The 16,769-nt window shown below is 56.7% G+C and overlaps 2 pseudogenes; one reads left to right on the forward strand and one right to left on the reverse strand.

Annotated features, from left to right (window-relative positions):
• The window catches only part of LOC115897564, a 5,007-nt pseudogene extending 3,044 nt beyond the window's left edge, over positions 1–1,963 (forward strand).
• A 10,698-nt stretch (positions 1,964–12,661) lies between these two features.
• LOC104672251 lies at positions 12,662–16,523 on the reverse strand (annotated as a pseudogene).
• Between the last annotated feature and the right edge of the window lie 246 nt (positions 16,524–16,769).

A 16,769-nucleotide genomic window follows, 5' to 3' on the forward strand; every position in this document is an offset into this window, starting at 1 on the left:
GAATTCTTTCCTGAAATTAACATTGATTACATTTCTAGACTTTTCTATGTTTGAGTATATATTTTGAAAAGTATATACTGGACAAATGGTTTTTAACTTTTTTTTGAAACAGGGTCACGCTCTGTTGCACAGGCTGGAGTGCAGTGGTGAGATCATGGCTCACTGCAACTTCTGCCTCTTGGGTTCAAGTGATCATCATGCCTCAGCCACCCTAGTAGCTGGAATTACAAGCATGTGCCACCACACTAGCTAATTTGTATATTTTTAGTAGGGCTGCGATCCCTGTGTGTCTCTGGGCCAGCAGGCTCTTCCCCTCTCTAAACCTCAGTGTTCCCCTTCTAGAGAATGGCAGAATTTCCTTCAGACAATACTTGCTCATCTGTTGGGTCCATAGAGAGGAATGGGGCATAGAGCTTTAGCAAGGAGCTGGACAGAGGCCAGAAGCAGTGAAGATCAGAGGCATGAGAGGGTTCCATCACCTCCCTGATTGCCCAGGACCTCACTGAGTCCTCATATGCATGACAAGATCTGTCCCACCAAGTCAGGGGCAAAAACCCTCAGCTCTGTCCCAGTACTGGGGCTGTAAGAAGCCCATATCTCCTCTTGGGGCCTCCTGATAGGATGATTTCTCCCAGCTCGTGCCATCCAAACAGGGAGAGCTGGTCCACGCCCAAGTTAGGAGAGCGCTGGGCAAATCAGTCCCCTCCAGCCACATACAGCCTGAAGCTGCTCTCCAAAGACCCCTCAGCCACAGAAGGCGCTGGTCCTGCTACAATACTGCCCCACCCCCACCACCGCAGCCTCCTGGGAGTGTGGTCGGGGTGCCCTCCTTCAGGCTCTGCCCTCACACCCACTCCTACACAGCTAGTAGTCTCCCTGCCGGCCACCCCAGAGACCAGATTGGTTTGGACCTCCACCTCCACAGGCCCGAACCACTATCTCTTCTGCTCCCCAGAAAGCCAGCTCCCGGCAGACAGGCAGCATTCCCTTTTCATTCCTTAACACGGAGGGCCCATCACAACCCTCTTAGCAGACGGTAGAGCTCCGCACACATCCTCTTAAACAGGCTTCACCTTTGATGGCCACAAGCCCCAACACGACCTCCTCCCAGGGAGTGAATTTGGACAAAATAAAACATAAAAGCAGCATCTATTAAATTACCAGCAACATTTCCTACTGGGATCAACTCTCGGAGTGAGCAGCGTATTCCATTAGATGGATCAGTGCAGGGGTTAGCAAGCATTTTCCGTAAAGGGCCAGAAGGAAACTCTTAACGCTCTGCAGACCACTGGCTTTTAGTCACCACCTACTCAACCCTCCCCTGTAGCAAGAAATCAGCCCTAGGCAAGATGTCAACAATTGAGCGTGGCCACATTCCCAGAAAACTTTCTTTATGGATGTGGAAGTTTGCATGTCATGTACTTCTCATGTGTCACAAGATACTATTCTACTTTCCATGTTTTCTACCATTTAAACATATAAAAGCCATTCTTTGCTTGTGGGCCACATAAAAACAGGCAGCAAGAAATTTGACTGTTAGACCAGCGGCGGCTGACCCCCGGATGGAGCATTAGAGCTTGGGTGCATGTCGCACCCCAGGGCTTCCAGGAGAGGGAGTGCAGGCTGATGCCACCTCCACCCCCATCTCTCTAGGGGAGAAGGCGGAGCTGGTGCTGTATGAAGTTTGGCTGCAGATCCTGGGCCAGCCCTACACCAAGGCCTTGGAGGACAAAACCAGTCCTGAGTTCTGGGCACTTCAGGGGAGCTGACCGGATGGGTGAAGTCGGGGGGTCGGGGAAGAGGCCTCGGGAAGATGGGGGATGACTGGACAAGGCTTTGGTAGAGCTATGACCCTCCTCATCCTCTCCTGACTCCCCAGCTGACCTTCATCCTCAGACCTCTGCCGAACTTTGACCAAGTGGTGGTGGAGGAATTCCAGTGGGTCCGGGGTGGCCCTGGGTGACCCAGGGCTCAGACCTGGGTTCTGGGGTTGAGGGCAGGAGGCTGGAAGAGATGACCGCCTTTAGGCCCCCCCAGGCTGCCCAGCTCCCTGAAGTCTGTAACAATCCTCCCACCAGGCTGGACCCACTGACCACCAGAGTGGGTGCCACCTTCTTCAGAGCGGCACCAGCTCAGGCTCTTTTGTGGGACTGTGTGTGTCAGGGTCTGCGCATCTGCACACCCTGGGGGAGGCAGAGGGCCTTTTGGTAGAGATGGTCATCCCAGACCTCGGTCAGTAACTCCTTCCCTCTGCAGGCTCCCTCTGTCTGTCCATTGGCCTCCTCCCTTGGGCTCGCTGCCTCCACATGCCCTAATCTGAAACCTGCCTCCCTTCCTCATGGAGCCCTCCAAGATGCTCCTAGCCCCAGCTCCCTGGTCCCGCAGCAACTTCTGGGCCCAGATTCTCCCTTCTCAGAAGTCTGGGAGGCAGGACCCCCGCCTGGCCATAGCCTTCTTGGTCTGCTCTAGGCACTCCTAGCCCCAACCTGCCGGATGCCTCCATCCCTGGCTATGCTGTGGCTCTTCTCATTCTAGACCTCCTGCTCATCACATTTGCCCTTGTCCTAGTGTCTGGCTGGGCCCAGGCTCCTTCCTGAGGGGCAGGCTGAGCCTTTGACGCCTTGAGCCCTTGAGCCAAGCTGAGGGGTGAGCAGGACCCTTTACACCCCTGATTCCCCCACCCAAGCCCAGCATCTCCTCACCCTCCAGCTGGGACTGCAGGGTTTGGGGTCAGGGAGCTGGGTCTAATCCCAGTGACACTGCCTTTCTTGTCAAGGTGCTAAAGTGGAGGGCCTCCCATGGGGTGTTCAGCCTGGGAGTGTAGACACGCACAGTCAGTACAGAGGACCCTCTCCAGACAGGTAAGTGGTTCTCCCTGACCCCCCTACCCTACTTTTGTTCTGGGTGGGATCCATCACCACCCCTGCCAGGGCCTTCTGCAAACACTCCCCGGGGGCTACTGTCGGCAGTGCCTTGGTGGTGCAGTCCATGTGCCAGAAAAGCTCCCCACTACTGTGGGCAGTGGCTCAGGCAGTCAAGCAGACTCCCCCAAGCAGGCCCCACCTACCCCTAGCCTGTTCCCAGCTGCCTCCCACCAACCCTAGAAATGCTGCTGGGGGCTGACAGAGACTGAACTTAGGTGCACAGGGCGCCAGGAGACCTGGGACAGAGAACAGGAGGTGTGGGGAGGGAATCTTCCTTCCCCAACTTCCCACTGCATCATGGCCAGACAGTGGCACCTCCAGGTCCTGGAAGGACATGTGTGGACCCAAGTCAGTTTCCCCTTTGTCTCATGGCCTTTCTTCTCCCTCGACCAGGGCCAGGTGGATGTGGGAGGAGACGCAGCACCATCCTGGGTGCACTCAGGCTCATTCCTCACTCCTGGCCTTCACTCCCTTTCCTCTACACACAGGTGACCCCTCATGCTGCTGATCCCTCTGCTGAAACCCAAACTCCAAGTCTCTCCTCTCCCCACCCTCACCTTGCTCCACGGCTTCTACAGACAGTGCCTCAACCCTGAAGCACTGTCTGGGGTTGAGGGCAGGAGGCTGGAAGAGATTACCTGCCTTAGGTCCCCCAGTTCCAACACCACTTACTTTCCCAGGAACTCAGAGCCAGAGAGGGCCAGGGATCAGCCCAAGGTCACACAGCCAGAGACTTCTTCCCTCCTACACCCCCAAGGACTGGACTTGCAGGGCTGGGACAGAGGTGGGGTGGGGGAAAGCAATGCCTTGTCAACCCACACAGGGAGCCCCGCTCCCATCCCCAAGGTGTATGAAGTTGAGGAACACCCCTGCTCCCACGTCCATGCTCACTCGGGGCCCTGCTCCAAGTGCTTGGCACTCACACCAGCCTCCCACCCTCCATGCCACAGGTATCGGTCTTCTTTACAGAGTGGTAAATGATGGCCAATACAGCTAGACCACACAGAGGACTTAGGCACAGCTCGGGGGTCCCCAGTCTCTGCTGCCCCTCCTGACACCAAAGTGTGGTCCTGCTGCCAGGTGGCAGGAAGGGGACAAAAGCCTGCCCCAAAGAGGGCTGGGGCAGGGGCACCCTTATACCTGCCTGGTCTGGTCCAGTAGGGCTGGAGAGACTGTCCGTCCTAAGAGAAACGCTGGCCCTTTGGGGGTATGAAAAAGTCAGGAAGCAATCCAAGGTCGGTATTTTAAAAAATGGATTTCTAGATACTTAGACAGTCATCTGGTGTGAGGAGCTGGGAGGGCCCCAGGGTACAGCCCACAAGAGGAGGAAGACTGAAAAGGGGTCAGAGTGGGGATGGGGGCTGCTGAGGGCAAGGCCCACCCCCCTCCCTGACACCCCGAACTCAACCACAGAGCCAGTCAGCCTCAGGCCAGAGGGTGTGAGCAACGGGGCCCCTGGCTGCTCTACAGTGGATCAGAGTCACTGGGTGTGAGGGGTCTTCCAGGGCAGGTGTGGGGTGCAGGCCAAGGTAAAGCAGGCTCCCAGGGCAGAGACTGAGGCCAACCCCTGCAGCCCCCCTACTGCAGGGGGGGACACAGGGATAGGCAAGGTTCTTAACCCAGAAAGCCCCAGCAGCTCCTGTGCCCATTGACGCTTGGCAGTGGTGGAACCCAGGAATGGTCTTTGAACCCATGACCTGGAAGGGGGAGCCAAGGGTAGTACTGGCCTGAAGGCTCCCCTACCTGCAGGCAGTGGGCAGGCCCAGTGAGGGGACCCCAGGAGCCCAGACCATGAGCTTACCTGGCCAAACACAGCAGCCAGCACCAAGACATCAAAGAGGGTTGGTGGACAGATCATCACATCAGGATTGACTGCGGCCGGCACAAGGTTCCTCTGTACTTCTGGAACACACAGGCCTCTCCTTCCCATCCCTGAAGCATGCCTGCCCCCACCCCAGCACCCCGAAGACCAGCCTAATAGATGCACTTGTCCTGGGTCAGCCCCGCTGTCCAAGCAACTGCAATTTCTCACTAGAGAGCCAGGGCGGGGCAGGGTGTAGGAGGGGTCCCTGGAAGATGCCACCCGGGATGCCCTGAAGCCTAAAATATTCCCCAGTGGGCCTTCTCAAGGAGGGAGGGTTATGGCAGCCTTGTTCTCTCCAGCTACCTCCATCACCACAGGAGCACTTACAGGCGTCTCAGGAGACGACTGGCTCACTGGAGCCAGGACCAGCATAGACACAGCCCTGGGGCTGAGGCTGACTAGGTGGTCTCTCTGTCTTCACTCTGTCACTTTGTCTTCAAGTTTTGGTCTGGCCCACTACAAGCCAGGCTGTTTCAGGCTTTTATGAGGCCTTGCACAGAGACAGAGTTCAAACACAGCTGGTGAACACAGCAGGCTTTAGGGAGGTGGCACATACCTAGGGGTGGGGGCTGGGTAGCAAGGAAAGGAGGACCTGGGGGCTAGTATGGCCTGTCTGGAGGTGGTGCAATGGGACCTGCACCATGTGAGGAGAGAGGGTCCACCTGGAAGAGTGGATCAGTCAGATGGCCACCAAGCTGGATGGCCACCGCCAGAGCCTGCAGGACAGCAGAGGGGGCTGGGAAGGGACAGAGGACAGCTGAGGGGCAGGGAACCTGGGTTCCTCCATACAGACATGTGAGTCTTCCTTAAGTGAGGTCTTCCCCGTGGGTGCGAGGGGGCATTCAATACACACCTCCAGCTCACCTCAAACCATCTCAGGAGGCCACCACCAACTCACAGAGGCCAGTTCAATTGTCACAGCAACCCCAGAACAGCACAGCCCTATCCTTTAGATGAATAAACAGAGGGAGAGGCGCATCTCACAGCCAGGAGCAGGGACTCAGACCCAGGTCCAGCCTGCAGTGTTGCTTCAATGGCTCCGCCTGCACCTCCTCCGGGACTCAGTTCCTGCTAACAAGTGACCACTTGAGTACGGGTGAAATAGGTGCTATTATCCCCATCTGGCTGCTGGGGAAATGGAAGCAAGGCACAGGTGACTTGCCCAAGGCCAAAGTGACAGGGTTGGTTCAACCCCATCTGTCTCAGCCAGCACATCCCCATGGCAGAGGCTTTACTGTGATGCAAACCTGGAAGGTGGAACTCCTTCCAATGTCCCACCCAGGGCACAGAGCGTGCAGCTCCATGTTTGGGGAGGTGACAGTGTGGGAAACAATCTGGCTAGGCCAAGGCCTCATGGAGCCCAGGGTTCCCTAGAGCCAGGAGAGCACTGGAGCCCACCCCAACCCATGGGAAACCCAGAATCTGCACCTGCAGGAGATCAGGAGAGGGGTTCAGCCTCCGCTGCACCTGCAGCAAGGTGAGACAGGCACAGGTGGGCGCCCTGCTTCCAACCAGCCTCAGGTGGGCAGGAAGCAGATCTCCTGCCTGACCTTCCTCTCCTGCCTCCCAGAAGCAGAGAAGGGGCAGCTGCCCATCAGGCCGCTGCCCACATTGCAACCACTGAAGCTAGGTCCCAATAGGTGAGTGTGACCCCTGACTATCCCAGGCCCAGCCCAAGGCAGTCCTGTCTCTGTGAGGACCTGGTAGACAGGAGATGTGATGTCCCCATGTGGCTCTATAAACCTCTTATTGAAGATAATCAAGGAAACAGACAAGACCATGGTGCTCAGCCAACAACACGACGGGCACCAGGGGTAGGCGAAAGTCACTTTGGGCCCAGGCCTGGCCCCTGGAAGGATGGTGGACCAGGGGTCAGCCATGGTGAAGAGGAATGGATGGCCATGACCTGGGTGGCCAGGACTGTCAGCTGCTTCAGCCCTTGCAGAATGTCTGCCCAGGCCTGGCTCTGCACTCAGCCTTCTGCCTGGAGCCACAGATCCCTGGATACTGGCCTCAAGTAGGGATGGTGGTAGGAAAGGCACTGTGGGCACCTAAGCATGGGAAAGAGGAGTATCATGCCCCAAAGAGATAATACAGGCCAAGAACTTAAGCAGATGTGACACCCCTTGTCCTGGGTCACATCAATTAAGTCAGCGCCTACTCTGACCCTGAAGCTGTAGTCCAGTCTGGTTGAGACTCACAAAGAGATGTTAGTGCTGGGCAGGGGGCCTGGCCCAGCCTACGATGTCCAGCAAAGCTGTAGGCTGGACAAGAATCTCTGAAGATTAGTTCAGGACAAGAACAGCTGTGTCTGGGCAGGGAGTGGTGGCAATGCCCAGGGGGCAGGAGTCCTGAGGATTTAACTACGTAGGGTGCCAGGTCAGGATGTGCAGAAGAAAAGGTGGCATGGCAGCATCCTGCCTGAGGCCAGGCTATAAACCTAGGGGCCACCTTGTCTAACTTAAACCATGCTGCCGCCCAGATATCATCCTTCAAATGTGAGGCAGGGCTGGGAGAGCCCCCTGCCCCCTCATCCCTCCTGCCCCAAGCTGGTTCCCATCCCTCACCAGAAGGAAATGAAACTCTTCTATGGGGCACAGCCTGCCCGCCAGGTTCTCTATCACCTTGGGGAAGGGGCAGGGGGGAGGGGGAGCTGCAGCTGGGTGAGAAAGAACCCAGTTCCCACTCTGTCCCTTTCTTTGCCTGGGGCCAAGGAGAGCCACAGGGGAAGGGCCAGGTTAAGAGGGCTCCACCCTGGTGCCCAGTGCTACCCAGAGAGAAAACTCCCCACCTTCCCAATTCTGCTCCCAGCTCACGCTGCTGGGATAACATCCTCCCCATCAGAGAGACTGTGGGAGGCAGAGGCTGACCCTGCTCCTTCAGGCACCTCAGTGGGTCTGGGTCCACCTTCATCATGATCAGGGAGGGGGTCCCTGGGATCACAAAGGTGAGGGGCAGCTTCTGGGGCTCCAGGTGCTCCAAGGTAGACCCTGCAGGGCACCAGAGCTAGAAGGGTGTTGGGGAGGCCAGGCACGGTGGCTCACACCTGTTATCTCAACACTGAAAGGCTGAGACGGGTGGATCACGAGGTCAGGAGATTGAGACCATCCTAGCTAACACGGTGAAACCCCATCTCTACTAAAACTACAAAAAATTAGCTGGGCGTGGTGGCATGCACCCGTAGTCTCAGCTAGTCAGGAGCCTGAGGCAGGAGAATCACTTGAACCCGGGAGGCGGAGGTTGAACAGGGCCAGGATCTGAGCTCTGTCTGGCCATGGTGACTCTGAGCCAGGTAACCCTACGTTAGTCTCAGTCTGTCACTCTTTCTCATGGGGGATGTCAGCATTACCTCTGGAGTCAAAGTAGGTAAGCCAGGGTAACCAGAGTTCCCAGGAGGGACCAAGACCAAAGGATGCAGGGGTCAGGCCTGTCCCGGAAGGTCAGGCTAGATGAGGGGACCTGTGAAGCCAGGGCGGCCAAGGGCCTGCCCTTCAGGTTAGAGGCATCTGGGTCCTGGTCTAGACCCTCATATGCCATCCAGAGACCCAACCCTGGGAACAATTCCTCCCAGGCTGGTAGCAGAGAGTCGATCCTTGTACTCACCCCACCAAAAGCTCTGAAATGAGGGGGCCTGTGGCTCAGGGAAAGACTCTTCAGGAAAAGGTTCTCAGGGACAGGGAAGGTTTGAGCTAGGTCTTAGGGCAGCCAGAGAGGTAGGTGACAGGCCCTCTTACAAAGCCCACCGGAGAATGCAAGAGGGTCACAGGTGTGGTGTCGGGAATGTTCTGGAAGACAGGAGGCAGTCTCCCACTCACCAATGGGGCCGAGTAGTGAGGTCAGGTCCACACACCAGGAGAAGCTGGTATCCACACACTGGTGCACTTTGTTTCTTGTTTTAGAGACAGGGTCTTGCTCTGTTGCCCAGGCTGGAGTGCGGTGGCTCAATCATAGCTCACTGTAGCCTTGACCTCCTGGGTTCATGCCATCTTCCCACCTCAGCCTCCTGAGCAGCTGGGACTATAGGCGCATGCCACCATGCCTAGTTTTATTTTTTGTAGAGACAAGGTCTCGCTATGTTGCCCAGGCTGGTCTCAAGCGCTTTCCACCTCAGCCTCCCAAAACACTGGGATTACAGGGACAAGCCACCACTCCTGGCCACGCTGGTGCATTTTGGCTGCCATGTTGCATAGGAGGTATGAACTGGGGGGCAGAATCTGCTACTGGACCTCTACCCAGGCCTGCACCCAGACTGACCCCTGGGCTGCAGGGAGCGGGTGTGGAGAGAACACAGCAAGCAAAATCAGTGATGGAGACCTAGGCTGGGACTAGGAGAGATAGGGCTCCAACCCTCAGCCTAGTGGCCCTGCCCAACCCCTTGGGGCCAAGATAACTTCCTAGGAAGCCAGGCATGGAGGCCAGCATGCACCAGAACTGAGGACAGAAGACTCTGATGAGAGGGAGGGGGAGGCCTCTGACATAGTTTGGATACTTGTCCCATCCACATGTGTTGAAATGTGATCCCCAATGCTGGAGGTGGGCCTACAGTGTGAGGTGCTTGGGTCATGGTGGGAGATCCCTCATGAATGGCTTAGTGGCCTCCCCACAGTAATGAGTGAGTTTTCTTATTTTTTCTTTTTTTCTTTTTTTTTTTTTTTTTTTGAGACAGTGTCTCACTCACCGGCTGGAGTGCAGTGGCACGATCTCGGCTCACAGGAACCTCCACCTCCTGGGTTCAAGTGATTCAATGAGTGAGTTTTCTATCAGTTCACAGGAGAGTTGGTTGTTTAAAATAGCCTGATGCCTCCCCTCTCTTGCTTCCTCTCTCATCATGCAACATGCCTGCTCCCTCTTTGCCTCCCACCAGGAGTAAAAGCTTCCTGAGGCTTCACCAGAAGCCTAGCAGATGCTTGTACAGCATGCAGAACTGTGAGGCAAATAAACCTCTTTTATAAATTACCCAGTCTCAGGGCCAGGAGTGGTGCTCACGTCTGTAATCCCAGCATTTTGGGAGGCTGAGGTGGGTGAATCACTTAAGGTCAGGAGTTCAAGACCAGCATGGCCAACCTGGTGAAACCCTGTCTCTACTACAAATACAAAATTAGCCATGCATGGAGGTGTATGCCTGTAATCCAAGCTACTTGGGAGGCTGAGGCATGAAAATTGCTTGAACCTGGGAGGCAGAGATTGGAGTAAGCCGAGATCACACTATTGCACTCTAGCCTGGGTCACAAGAACGAAACTCCATCTCAAAACTCTGTCTCTACTAAAGATACAAAAAATTAGCCAGTCATGGTGGTGCATGGCTGTAATTCCAGCTACTCCGGAGGCTGAGGCAGGAGAGTAGCCTGAACCCAGGAGGCGGAGGTTGCAGTGACCTGAGATCATGCCACTGTACTCCAGCCTGGGCGACAGAGCTAGACTTCCTCTCAAAAATAAATAAATAAACCAGTTTCAGGTATTCCTGTAGTGCAACCCAAAATGGGCTAATACAGCCTTCACGCTTGGTGTCTACTGGACCTGACACTCAGGGAAAAGCTGGTCTTGACTCTGCCATTAACAGGCAGACTATGACAGAGTTGTTCCCCTGCTCTGCCTCAGTTTGTCCTCTCAGCTGAGCAGAGCAGGGATAATTGCTTCTCATGTGGGCCACAGAACAAAACAAAGCCCTGAGTCCCACAGGAAGGTCGGTGGGCTACATCCAAGGGAAGACAGACCTGGGGCAGTATTTTATGTCCCCGGGGTGGCAGAGGGACATGGAGAAGATGCCTCCTTGTGGGCAAGGGAGAAGGGAAGATAAGTAGAGAGGCGCCAGACACCTGCCTGACCTCCACCTCCCCCACCCCACACCAGGCCCATTCCCACTTAGCCCCCAACTCAGGCTGCACCGTTCTCCTTATGGTCAGTGTGACTTCATGGCCAAGCTGACAGAAGCTGACAGCTTGGATTCATCAGGGACAGCATGTAGTGTAGGTGATGTGCAGGACGGAAGTGGAGAGGGGACACGGGAACCATGGTGTCAGGTTCAGGAACACGGGAACCATGCTGGCCCACCCTGCCAGATGTGGCCTCTAATTCTAAGGTCTCCGAGTTCCAAGCCAGGACTGGAACCAGACTCCTTTTGGGGACAGGGGACACAGTGCAGATAGACATCACTTGTGCTTTGGGCAAAGCCAGCTGGACAAATGAAGGGGAGGGGCCCTGCTGGAGGGTAAAACTGGGCCTGGACTACTCTGACCTGCCTCTGTGACAGGACAGTCCCATCCTTCCAGTCAGATTCCTGAGCTGGAAGCCCACCCAGCCAGGGAGTGGGGAAGGGGTGGCCTGCAGTCTCCCTTAAGTCTGTAGCCCCTCCCACCCAAGGGAGCTCCATAAAAAGATGCAGAAACACCAAGTGCTCCTCCCAGCTGCTGGCTGCTTCCTGGCATGGCCTCCAGGACCCTGGATGAGTTAAGATGGGGCTGCCAGCAGCTGGGGCCGGGGGAAAGCTGGGTCCCCAGGGTGGATGCCTAGCAGGAACACGCAGGTATGGCAAGTGATGGGCCCTCAGAGCTGAGCCCCTTCGGCCCAGGGGGCCTTGGTGACATACCTGCTGCTGAGCTCAACCCAGGGAGTCAGGGCCTCATGCCAAGCAGCCTCTCTGCTTGCGAAGACAGTCCTGGGATCGTTACCCCTCTGCCCAGGGCTCAAGTATCCAGGCTGTGGAAGGGCCAGCAGTCAGAAAGAGGGAGGCCGTGGGTGTGGGTTCCCTAGCAGCCAGGAGCCTTGGTGGACAAAGCCCCTGTGAGGGGGATGAGGGGGAAGGGAGACTGAGCTGTACCCCCCACCCTGAGATCTGTGGTACCGGGCTCCAGAGGGGGACCTGGGGGGAGACGAACATGAGACCAACCGCTACTGATGCCTTTGAGCACCTACTCTGCAGGGCTGGGCCAGCCGGAGGTTGGCATCAGAGGAGTAGGCCAGGGGCCACAAGAAATAAGGCTTGGTTTGGTAGAGCTGTGACCCTCTTCATCCTCTCCTGACCCCCCAGCTGACCCTCATCCTCAGACCTCTGCAGAACTTTGACCAAGTGGTGGTAGAGGAGTTCTAGGGGGTCCGGGGTGGCCCTGGGTGACCCAGGGCTCAGACCAGGGTTCTGGGGTTGAGGGCAGGAGGCTGGAAGAGATGACCTCCCCTAGTCCTGCAAGGTTGCACAGGCCCCTGAAGCCTGTGATGATTCTCCCACCAATCCAGATCCACTGACCGCTAGAATGGGTGCCACCTTCAGTGTGGCACCAGCCCGGGCCCTCAGGTGGGACTGTGCGTGCCAGTGTCTGCACACCCTGGGGGAGGCAGAGGGCCTCTTGGTAGACACAGCCATCCCAGACCTCGGTCAGTACTTCCTTCCCTCTGCAGGCCTCCTCCCTCTGTCCATCTGCCTTCTCCACGTGCCCTGATCTGATGCCTGCCTCCCCTGCTCATGGAGCCCTCCAAGATGTTCCTAGCCCCACTCTCTGGTCCCACAGCACCTTCTAAGTGCAGATTCTGCCTTCTCAGAAGTCTGGGAGGCAGGGCCCTGCCTGGTCATAGCCTTCTTGCTCTGCTCTAGGCACTCCTGGCCCCAAAGCCTCCAGCCCGCTGGACACCTTCATCTCCAGCTATGCTGTGGTTCTCCTCATCCTGGGCTTCCTGCTCGTCATAGTTGCCCTTCTCCTGGTGAGTGTCTGGCTGGGCCCAGGCTCCTTCCTGAGGGGCAGGCCGAGCCTTTGACACTTTGAGCCTTTTAGCCAAGCTGAGGAGATTCTCCCACCCAAGCCCAGCATCTCCTCATCCTCCAGCTGGGGCCACAGGATTTGGGGCCAGGGGGATGGGCCTGAACCCAGTGTCCCTGCCCTTCTTGTCAAGGTGCTAAACTGGAGGGCGTGCCTTGGGTGCTGACTTTCCCAGGAACTCAGAGCCAGAGAGGGCCAGGCACCAGCCCAAGGTCACACAGCCAGGGGCTTCTTCCCTCCTAGACCCCCAAGGACTGGACTTGCAGGGCTGGGACAGAGGTGGGGTGGGGAAAAGCAATGCCTTGGCAAGGCAGGGAGCCCCACTCCCATCCCTAAGGTGCATAAAGTCGAGAAACACCCCTGCTCCCACGTCCATGCTCACTCAGGGCCCTGCTCCAAGTGCTTGGCACTCACACCAGCCTTGGCACTCACACAGGTATCGGTCTCATTTACAGAGGGGGAAATGGTGGCCAAAAGCCTCCCCAAGCACACACAGCTAGACCACACAGAGGACTTAGGTGCAGCTGAGGGGTCCACAGTCTCTGCTGCCCCTTCTGCTACTCATGCTGCAAGAGACCACACTTTGGAGAGGCAGGAATGAGAGTGAGCTGGGTGCTCACACATGGGGCATGGGGGACTAGGGAAGGTTCAGCCAGGAGGAAAGAGCAAAGTCTGATCCTGTACATACACATCACAGAGCCCATGGATTCAGAAGACCCAGGGCCAGGTCCCAGTTCTGCGGCTGCTCAGCATGTGACCATGGTTAAGTCATCTCCCTGGACTCTCCACGCACTTTGCATGCTGCGTGCACCTCCTAGAATGAGCGCGGACACTGGCTGGCCTCATACTTACTGTGTAGGTTGCAGACCCCAAGTGCTTCTGCAAGGGGCTCTGCTTCTCCTCATAAGAGTGGCACAGACTGGCCGCGTGCTCTGGGGGTAGAACGGAGTAGCTCTGGAGGTAGCAGGTCGGGGCTGGGCTTGGGTTCCTGGCCCAGACAGGGCAGGGTACACCATAGGGTCACAGGGCCTGGCCCCCTCTCTAGCAGCCATTGGCCCACAGGCTGCCTAGCTACCCACCCACAACCTGTACCTTTGGGCAGCCCCAGCTGCTGCAGTTCACTGAACAAGCATCCACCATCGACACTGTGCTTGGCCGCTCTGGAGAGGATGAAACTCAGCACTGCCACTGTGGCCTTCACATCGCCTGACTCTGAGGGACCTGTGAGTGGGACAGGGGGTGTCACTGTGGGCCCAGTCACCTCCCTGTTTCCCTCTTAACTTCAGCTCAAAGCCCCCAGGCCTCCTGCAGCCACAGGCACTGCTACTGCTCCACCAGGAGCTGACAGAGGACAGGAAGGTGGGACTGTCAATGTCTTTCTTTCCCTCATGCTCCTCTACTAGGGAAGGTAGGTTCCCTACCAGATGCTGCCGGAATGGGGGGTGGGGGCCTCTGTACCAGGCACCAGGCCGAGGTCCCAGGGTTACCTAGGGCCTGTGGACTCAGCGGGGTACTCACCAAACTTGGCATTAGCCGTCAGCTTCAGGATCTTCTCACACTATGGGGAAAGGAGACCTTCAGAGGGTGCCAGGCCCCTGCTCACCAACCCCTCAACCCTAGCCTGGATCCTGCAATAAGGAACAGACAGGCTGAAAAGAAGGAAGGGAGGTTCCCAGAGAGGATGAGAGGCTGATTCACCCATCTCCCTGGGCCTAGTGCAGAGTTTCAGGGCACTGGGGGTCATAACGTCATGGAACAATGGGGTGCTGGGTCTTTTACTCACATCAGTCTCCCGTCCCAGCAGCTCTTTAGTACCTGGCTGCAGAGCAGCCACAACTTCACAGAGGACTGCAAGAGAATTCCTTAAATCAGCCAGGCTGGCAAACCTCACGCCTCCTTCCTGGGGACTGGCTCAGAGCAGGCCAGCCACTGATCACGGTCACAAAGCATGGTAGCACAGGCTGAGAGCACTGAGGCCCTAACCCCAGAGAAACCTCACCATCCTCTACACCCACAATCCCCAGCCCGGCGCCCCTCCTCCACCCAGAGTAGACCCTGTGCACTCAACCATCTTGGCCAGCAGTGCTGATCTCAGCCAGGACCCAGTCGCGACAGTCCAGATCACCACAGAACCAGAACCTCTGCAAGGGAGGGAGGCAGGTAATCAGGCTGGAGGGAAGGCTGAGGTATGGCCAGGATCCGTGTGTCTCCCTACACTGCTGCCCAGCAGGGACCCCTGGTCCCCATCATAGATGGATACCCTCTGGCCTCTTGTTCTCTCACCAGGCTGTTGAGTGAACTCTCTCCTGACCCACCCTGCCACCAAACCCTGCTCTGAGGTCTACTCCAGGCATTTCTCTGCTCAGCAAACATCAATTGAGTGCCTTCTCTGTGCTCGCTCCCACACTAAGTGCTGGGGTACAGCAGGGGACAAAACAAAGTCCCGGGCCTCACAGAGATGAGTGACCTCTCTCCCCTCTTCCCCATACCCACACAAGTCCAGCCGCTCCGGCTTCCCTGCTGCTGCTCAGGGACACCAGCCTTGCTCCCGCCTCCATGCCTGCTGCACTCTCTGCATGACTTGTTATCCTTTATTTCATTCCACTCTCTGCTCAAGTGACACCTCATCAGACCAGCACTTCTTCTTCTTCTTCTTCTTTTTTTTTTTTTAAAAGACGGAGTCTCCCTCTGTTGCCCATGCTGGAGTGCAATGGCACAATCTTGGCTCACTGAAACCTCCACCTCCCGGGTTCAAGCAGTTCTCCTGCCTCAGTCTCCCAAGTAGCTGGGACTACAGGCATACATCACCACACCCAGCTCTTTTGTATTTTTAGTAAAGACAGGGTTTCACCACGTTGGCCATGCTGATCTCAAACTCCTGACCTCAGGTCATCTACACACTCTCAAAGTGCTGGGATTACAGGCGTGAGTCACTACACCCTGGCAGGCTGGCCCTTTTTGATCATACTTCCTAAGATAGCCCCTCACATAAGGAAATTTTGGGGGCTGGTGGAAGTGTTCATTATCTTGATTGTGGTGATCCAAAAGCCAGGAAGATTTGGTCTTTACTTGTCCAGCCTCATCTTTCTCTAACCTCCAGATGATACTCTCCCAGCTATGGGAAATGCATTCATTCCTGGGGAGCCATGCTCTCTCTCACCTGAATTCTCTGCACATGCTGTTTCCTGTCTGAAGATGCACGCCTCCCACCCTTGCCTCCCAACTCCTCCTACACAAACTCGACTTCAGCCAGCCAGCTCCTACCATCTGCCTTTAAGGTTGATGGCATCCTCAGGGAGCCCCCTTAGCACTATACACAAGGAGCAGTTAGGTCTCTGCCCCAGGAGCCTTAACTGTGACTGCCAATTCAAGCCTCCGATTTCCCCTTCCCCAGGCAGCTCAAGTCCTCCCAGTGCCTAGCACACTTTATGGTACAGACTAGGTGCTTAGAACGTAAGGATGGATGGATGGATTGGATGGATGGATGGATGGATGGATGGATGGATGGATGGATGGATGGATAAGGCCATGGATGGATGGATGGATGGATGGATGGATGGATGGATGGATGAGGCTTAGCCCCAAAACTGCTACTTTCTGGGTCTGGAAAGAGCGGAGGGGCTTCCTAACAGTGTGGAAGAGTGAGCCTGAGCCTAAGCACGTTGTTGTACAAGTCCCACAGCAGGGCTGGGGAACGGGGTGTCCTTGGGGGCTCCTCCTGGGGCTGGGGAGGACCTGAAAGGACTCCCAGCTCCAGACAAGCCGCATTTCCTGCCCCGGGAGGCAGGAGCCCTTCCTTCCACCAGGGAAGCACGGGGACTCTAAGTCAGGCCTGCCTGCTCTGTCTAACCGCCACACTCCGGAGCAGGATAGCAGTGGGCTTTTCTCTACCAGACAGGCAGCCCTCACACCCGCACACACTGTTTGCGGAGAGGCCAGTGCATACAACCTCCCCCACCATTGCCGGAGCCACTGGCGCCCCCTCATTCCCGCTCCAGCAGCCCATGCCTCGCTTCACCCCTGGTGCCTCATCATCGCACCAGGAAGCCAGGGGCCAGGAATTTCTTTTTCCGGTTCGGCGGGGTCAGCTGAGTCAACGATCACGTGACTGGGACTGAGTCCTCTGGGAGGGCGGGGCCTGCTCCAGTGAGGTTGAGAGCAGACCCCAGCCCACTGCAGGGGCCAAGGAGGAAATGCTGGCGTCTCCCCCGGCTCCCAGAATCCTTCCCTGGA

Source organism: Rhinopithecus roxellana, chromosome 5 (assembly GCF_007565055.1).
Source record: "Rhinopithecus roxellana isolate Shanxi Qingling chromosome 5, ASM756505v1, whole genome shotgun sequence".
NCBI classification, from domain to species: Eukaryota; Metazoa; Chordata; class Mammalia; order Primates; family Cercopithecidae; genus Rhinopithecus; species Rhinopithecus roxellana.